The sequence below is a fragment of the Papaver somniferum genome, chromosome 8 (genome assembly GCF_003573695.1).
Source record: "Papaver somniferum cultivar HN1 chromosome 8, ASM357369v1, whole genome shotgun sequence".
Taxonomy (NCBI): Eukaryota; Viridiplantae; Streptophyta; class Magnoliopsida; order Ranunculales; family Papaveraceae; genus Papaver; species Papaver somniferum.
This window is the reverse complement of record NC_039365.1, coordinates 147,111,046-147,118,713: the sequence shown is the minus strand read 5'-3', so window position 1 is coordinate 147,118,713 and position 7,668 is coordinate 147,111,046. Positions and strand designations below refer to the sequence as shown.

Here is a 7,668-nt window from a genome sequence, read left to right as displayed (position 1 = left end):
CAGCTATGAACATAATCAGTCAGATAATCTGACTAGGATAACTAGCATGCCTAATACTCAAGAACAGAAGTTATACAACTATTAAACATTTCATTTATTCAAATAGAATTCAACAATTCAATACATCTGTAAGATAATCTTTACCTGCAATTGCAGCTTTAAGCTTCAACTAACACAACATCACTACTACTAACATCAAACAATTCATCTCAACATAACACAGCCTTCATAACTACATTGCAACCTTATCAAACCCCAAATCAATCCACTTCCTAGCCAATGTATTTCAGACTCAAGACACTTCTGTTGAACAACCATTTCAGTTTCATCATCTCGAAAACAATACCACAAAGCAAACTCTCTAAAGAAATCTCCACTAGCTCCACAATTACTTGTGACTCAAACTTGTAGCGCCCCAAAACTAGAAGCTGACTAATCCAAGAGATTAACTAAATAAAGAGGCACTACGAATCTCAATCAATTACTTAAGCATTCAATTAAGAAATTTGCTATAAAAACTTAACCCAAAACTAGCCCCGCTCAGAAATATATATATACAAGAACTTCTCTCAAATGATACAATATACAATAGTCATTTGATTTACAAATATAATATGCAACATAATAAACATAGCAGAAGTTAAACAACTAGCGAACTCGACCCTTGAAGCTTTCGCTGCGCAACTCTGATATATCTCTGAAAATGAAAGTGGGAATGGGTGAGCACATCATCCCTGAAAAGGGTGCCCAATAGGAATAACATTTAAATTTAAATTAATCATGGGAAAGACTTGGAAAACAATACATGTTTTCCCAAACATTAAGAACGTAACGACTAAGTCACTAAAATAAATAAACATGTATATGGACAAACTCCTTCTTCAAACAATGTATAATATTGATGGCACATCCACACCGAATAGTAATATTGATGCCAATTCCACACCGAATAAACATATAATAGATATAAATGCGAAAGAGGGTATCCTATATACCACAAGTGGAAATTCTCATTTCTCACAAAAATTCTTGATGGTAAACAAGCATTACAAGTCATTTCCAAATCGCGGAAAGATTCAAAGAATCAACAGAACAATCATAATGCAAACTAAACAAAGCATGGAATGTACAATATGACAATGCATGAGTTTGTTAAACATAAACTTTTGTAAAAGAAACAACAATGGTTACAAAAGAGTTAAAAGTATTCCCACCTCTTTTGATGACAAACCACGCCTACCTCGAGATCCACGAGCCACTGGTTCATCCATTGAATCGATTGTTGTTAATAGACTAACTGTTAATCATACAAGCACTCTAAGAGTTTAGCCAAAAGGCTCACACAAGGCTCACAACATAATTCATACAAGTTCCAGTTATAAGGTAAGTGAACTATCTAGGTTCTAAGCCCATTACGGTTCTACACCTTTTTATTATCTATCTTTAACATTACCAAGGTTTACTAATTGAATTGGATTGTTTCTATAGTTCATTATCTAAGTTTTACGAATGTCTACAACTTTGTAGAAGAATCAAAGGCTAATTCGGACCATAAGGGGTCCAAAATATCAATTTAGGAAAATAGAGTCATCCTAGTCAACTAACAGTCACTAACGGTCTTACTGACAATCCAAGGTCAACTTAACAGTCAACGTCTAAGTCTAGGTCAGAATCTAGTCAAGGTCAGGTTTGGTCAACTGAGTCCAAGGTTCACTGAGTCAAGTCGGGTCAACTGAGTTAAACTGTTTCAACTCAGTCAGATAACTAAATCAGCTAAAAGAAAACGAGTCTGACTGACTAAGTTCAATCAGACAAGCCAAAGGTTCTTACCCATCTGAAATTCTTAACATCAGTTCAACTTCAATCTATTTCATTACAACAAAACATTCATTTCAATTTATAACTCTAAATTGATTTACAAGACAACATAGCTTACCTGCTACATCAATTGCAAGCCTCACTGAAGCTACAAGATAATCTTTACATCCACCAATACTTGATACACATCTCAGGCCTAAGATCACTCTTCAACTCTATCTCAACACTTTCAAAATCACTACCTTAATTTCTGTAACACCATACATATCAACTTACTCTATACACAACCTTCTTACAAGAAGTTCACCTGCACAATTAGACTTCAACAACTGCAACTCAGATTGCATTACAAAATAATCTGCAACTCCTTGAATTAAGCAACAGCCCTGCAACTTCATTTCCACCATTTCTCCATGAACAGCGACACCATCATCACCACCAAATCATAATTTCAACCATCTCCAGCTTATGCACATACCCATCATATCCATTCCCCTACACAGCTCATACATTCTCTACCATCATGATTTCAACAACAACATCTCATATATTTCATCTCAATAGCAGTTCTAACAATCAATCATAAATCCTCCTTATAATCCATATTAACAACAATTCCAGCATCATTATTTTTTTTTCCTTTAACTCCTAATAGCACCAGTTCACTTCCAAAATCATACCCTTATCAATCTCAGTCCAATTCATACTTACCAACCATTTCATAATTTCAACAATTGAAATGAATAAATTATCCAAAATCACATAGAAGAACAATTACCTCAATTCAGGAATGCTCAGGCAATTGAATTCAGGTTCTTCTCCACCTGATTCAATTCATCAACCTCAAAACAGCTCCACAAAATCTAATTAGCTCCAACCCTTTCCTCAATTATTCAAATCCAGTCCTTAATTCTTTTTGTTCATCGCCCATTCAAACTTAAAACCAAACTACTGAGAGACCCTAGTTTCAAAAACGACTCCAAAGCCCTAACTTCATCAAACTCGAATTACTCCTCAACTCTAACCTTAATTCATCCAATCGATCAATACCCATCTCAAATCCCTTTCTTAAAACATCAATTTCATCTTCTAATTCATCTTTGAATTCTTGTAGAAACTCTAACTTTTCAATTCATCATTGAATCAGCTTCAGAACTTCACAAGAACACCAAACCCCTTTGTTATTCATCACCAACTACCCAAATCCTTCTTCAATTAATCAATTCATTCATATCTTGAACCTAAATCGAAACCCTAACTTCGATCTACATCAGCAACTTAATCTTCTTCTTCTTCAGAGTTAATCAACATCAACACCACTCTCATCTCATCATCAACATCTTCTAATTCATCGACCGTCTCTCTCTCAAGCCAACTCTCAATCACACGTAGAGAAAAGAAGAACATGAGAAGAAGGAAAGAGAAGAAGAACGGAGAAAGAAAAAGAAAAGAAGAAAGAAGAAAGCATAAGAGAAAACTGATTCTCTTCAATCGGTTCGAGGAGATAAGTCCCAGAGGAAACACTAAGACGCACTTGATTTCCATGAAATGATAATTTTACCATTCATACTAAATCAATGATATCTTTTTCATCCGGTATCCGAATGACACGTTCGAGTAGTCCATCTCACATAGCTTTTCGAGATCTATTCAACGGTACTAATTTCGTATCTAAATAATTGTTAGATTAATTCCTTTTAATTAATGTTCGTCTTAAACTAATCGAGATATTATCGGCTAATTCATCATTTGACTGGTCTAATAGCGTTGACGAGCTTGAGGGTCTTTACAAAACTGACTATGCAACATTACCACCTTCAGGCCTGCAATTCATTGCAACCACAACATCTGTAACAACATCACAAACCCCTAAGTATTACCGACATCTACAGAGCCACCACCAACTCCATTACACAAACATTACCATTAACCTTTCACCTGTCACATGTCACAGATTAAACAACATTCTCTTCTCCACCTTCTAATCCAACTACACATACAACATCACCATCCCATTCCACCTTCAACTCGGTTCAAAAGCAAATTTCATTCTCATTTCACACTAACACAAACATATCTTGTAACTCAATTACAAACTTAATATACAACCACAGTTTCCATCAACCATCAAATACACAAAACTGAATATGGATAACTCTGCCCAAGTAACCAGGATAGATAATTACCTCAAAACAGTGTTTCTCATGCAATTGAATTCAGTTTCTTATTCACTTTACTTGATCCACCAATTCTTCTTAAGACAACAACCACCCACCAGTTCTGTTCAACTTCTACCAAAATCCTTAATTTATATTTTGGGAAAAAACAGAACATAACCCTAATTCACTGATTCTTCATCAACAACAACTACAAATGATAAATTAACACAAAACCCATCTCTAACTCAATTTGTATCTTTCAAATCAAACCCCTCTTTTAAAACTACAACTGGTTCAATCATAGCAGAACCCTAGTTCTTCAATTCTATCACCAGAACAACTCTACAGCTTCAATTGACATCGACCCTCCTAATCATCATCCACCAACATCCCGATTAACCCATCAATTTTCCACTGACCTCGAAATTAATCTCAAAACCCTAACCTCTGATTCCTTCAATCCATCACCGAAACAACTTCAATATTTCATTTAAACATCTACCCATTGTTTTCAATCTAATCATAGCTCCATATTCATCTTCTAAATCTTCAGAACAATAACCAATCTATAAACCCTAATTTGTTATCTTCTTTACAGATTCATCAGTTCAAACATGAACCCTAACAATCTCTACTTGTTCTCCTTTACGATTCACAGCCTCATCATCTCCCTCGCAGAGAAGAAAGAATCGATAAATCTCTCGCAGAAAAAAAAAGAACATGAACAGGAGAAGAGAAGAAACTGAAGAAAGAAGAAAGAGGAATGAGAAGAAAAATATGAGAATGAGCTAATCTTCTCGATTTAGATAGAGATAAGGCCGACCCAATTTGCTGAGACACCCATTCGGTTCGACACGTGCAACCACAAGGATAATATCCAAACTTATGATTTTACCCTCCGAAAACAAATTGATAAATCTTCTTCACCCATTGTCCGAATGACGCGTGCGGGTATTCCATTATGCATAACTTTCCGAGACCTATTCAGTGATACTAGTTTCGTATCTATATCGTTGTTAGATTAATTTCTATTAAGTAACGTTTGAGTTAAACTAATATCGTTATTATCGATTAATATGTCTCTTGACTAGTCTAATAGCGTTGACGAGCCTGAGGGTCCTTAAATTATGTTTACATAGTAAGTAGCTCGTTCCACATTTGTTTTCTTTTTGTTAATTATTTTTCTTAATTAAGTTTTACTTTCTTCATATATTAGTGTTTCCTGAGTTAGTGCAACTCAATTTTATTATCAAATGATGAATTTTATATGTATCCATTGCGGTTGAACGGTGAATTTCATTTGTAGTCATAAAAAGTTAGAAGAAAAACAATGCCTTAAATTACAACTCAGCTCAATAGTGCTTACTCCCAAGTACGTACAAAAATTTTCATTGTATCCGTTACTAATTTAAAGCAAAAATTAACACTATAAAAGTGTTCGGCGTGTTTGATTTGCATTTGTTTTTAGTAATTCTGACCATCATTTATTGTCTATTTTTCTTGTTTTGTATTCCATTTTGTTTTGAGCATAATACACTTTTTCAACGTTCAAAATGAGGCTAACCTACGTAATATTTTTAGTAATATTTTAAAATTTATATATAAGTATAATAGGCATTTTTGCATTTCAATTAATTGAAAAAATGCTTATAAACCATGGAGATATATTTCTTGCATGGCTGATCAACCTTACCCAAGTTCAACAAAACAACCTATCACGATTATATATTAGTCTCTTCTTAGTAGAACTGGTGGTATTACTAGGTACCGGGTTATGCAGCGGGAACCTGGTTGATTACATCATAATACTATGTGACTGTAGATAATTGGATAATTTAATATTGCAAAAACCAACTGAAAGTTGCTGTAATTCCTGGGGTGCAGGAAGCGTAAAGAAAACATCACTTATATCATAGAAAAAAATAACCTAGCTTCCATTTCTATTTCTTTTCCTGTACAACTTGATCTTAAAAAGATTAAGTCTGTCATTTGGAAATGAGATATGCTAGAACTCACATTGTTAGAAAGTATTTAGTTAATTACGGTGACGGCAACAACCAGTACCGCTTTTGGAACATCATATATGAAATTGTTTCGTTTTTTCTTTCTAGGCAAAATCTAAACGATATGTCAATTTTTTCAGTACAATCGCACTCACCCTAATCTTCGCAATGTCCCCGTCTTCACTGAATATAACGAAAACTTAGCGAACGATGACAAAGAATAATAATCCAACTGTCAATGCAATGGAGTATACTCCGTATAAAAATGTCATTTCTTTAAGTAGCATACTGGAAAATTTTAATTTATGGGAAGAAAATCTTCATAAAATTTGTGCATTTATATTTTGTATGTTCTTACCAAAATTAATTAGATCATCTAACTGTCAATTTAAAAGGAATTTAAGAACGAACAAACAGGACAAAGTGCAATTTCATTTGTCCCATATGAATCATATGATAAAGAACGAACTCATGGGAATACTACCAGAACAAATGCAATTTCATTCCTTACCGAATTGATGAGTTTGATATCTTGACTGAGTTCAAATCTCTGGTAGTTTCTGGTGATCACCCATAGCATTGTTAGTTTTTCTGTTTGTTGGGTGGAAACACAAACAAATTGAGATTCTCGTCAATATTGCCTAAGCTATTATTAGATAAAAAAATCTCAATCACAATAACCTTTTTTATTCTTTTGAATCACAACACCATAATCAACAGAAAAAAATCTCAAACACGGTATCGTGATCAACGAAAGTAATAATTGAATTGAGCAATAAAACCAACAACCCGTAATAAAAACCACCTGAAAGTATAAAAAGTTGTAATTTAGAAAGGTCATAAACATATTTCTAACAAAAGAAGATTTGATTACCTTGAAGCAGAAAAAAATTGAAATAAAATATGGATTGTTTTGAGTTGCCCCTATACGATTGCAGTAAAATAACAACTTGGACAGCTCTTGTTATCTGTTCAGAACAAATATTTACAAAATAGTAAAAAGGAAAAGAAAAATTACTTAAGCTGATTTCTAAGAAGAAAAGTAGATCAATGGATTGAATTCTTTTGTATCCTGTAAAAAGAAACAATAACCACCGATCAGAAGAAGAAATTCTGCAAGTATATTCAGAACAAATCTTTAAAAAAAAAGAGATGAGACATTTGTTCAAGCGTTTTACACATGAGAGAATATTATTATTTTTGGAATTAATTTTTCTACACATGAGATAATATTATTATTTTTGGAATTAGTTTCTTAAATCTCCCAAGAAATTCTAAAGATTTTTCCTTCTCTAATCTTTTTGCTTAGATTAGTGGAATTAAATTTATATTTACCAAAAAAGAAAAATCTAAGAAGATAAAAAAAAATATTTATCTATCGATTTTTTTAGGAAAATATTTACAAAATTATTATTTTTGGTAAATTGTAGAATATGAAATTAATACTTAACGAATGTGAAAATAACACTCATCCGCTTAAGTCAATTTAGGATTCTCAATCCAAATATACCAAACTAATATAAAAATATACATAACTTAATAAATCTGGTATTTTCCAAATATACTAAATGTTGCCTACCTCCTTTAGTTTAGCCCTGTAATGTATTTTTTGTCCCCAAATGTTTCCTCTACTTTAAGCACTTCATAAATAAAAACTAATCTTAAAAAAATTAGTAATACATCAAAAT

The 7,668-nt window shown here is 33.0% G+C and overlaps 1 long non-coding RNA gene across 1 annotated transcript; it reads right to left on the bottom strand.

The window, feature by feature from the left end:
- Positions 1-589: 589 nt before the first annotated feature.
- Positions 590-4,730, bottom strand: LOC113303407. The gene is made up of 3 exons (XR_003337465.1): positions 1,937-4,730; positions 1,215-1,297; positions 590-697 (listed from the first exon to the last, which is right to left on the bottom strand). It is a non-coding gene; the product is annotated as an uncharacterized LOC113303407 (long non-coding RNA).
- Between the last annotated feature and the right edge of the window lie 2,938 nt (positions 4,731-7,668).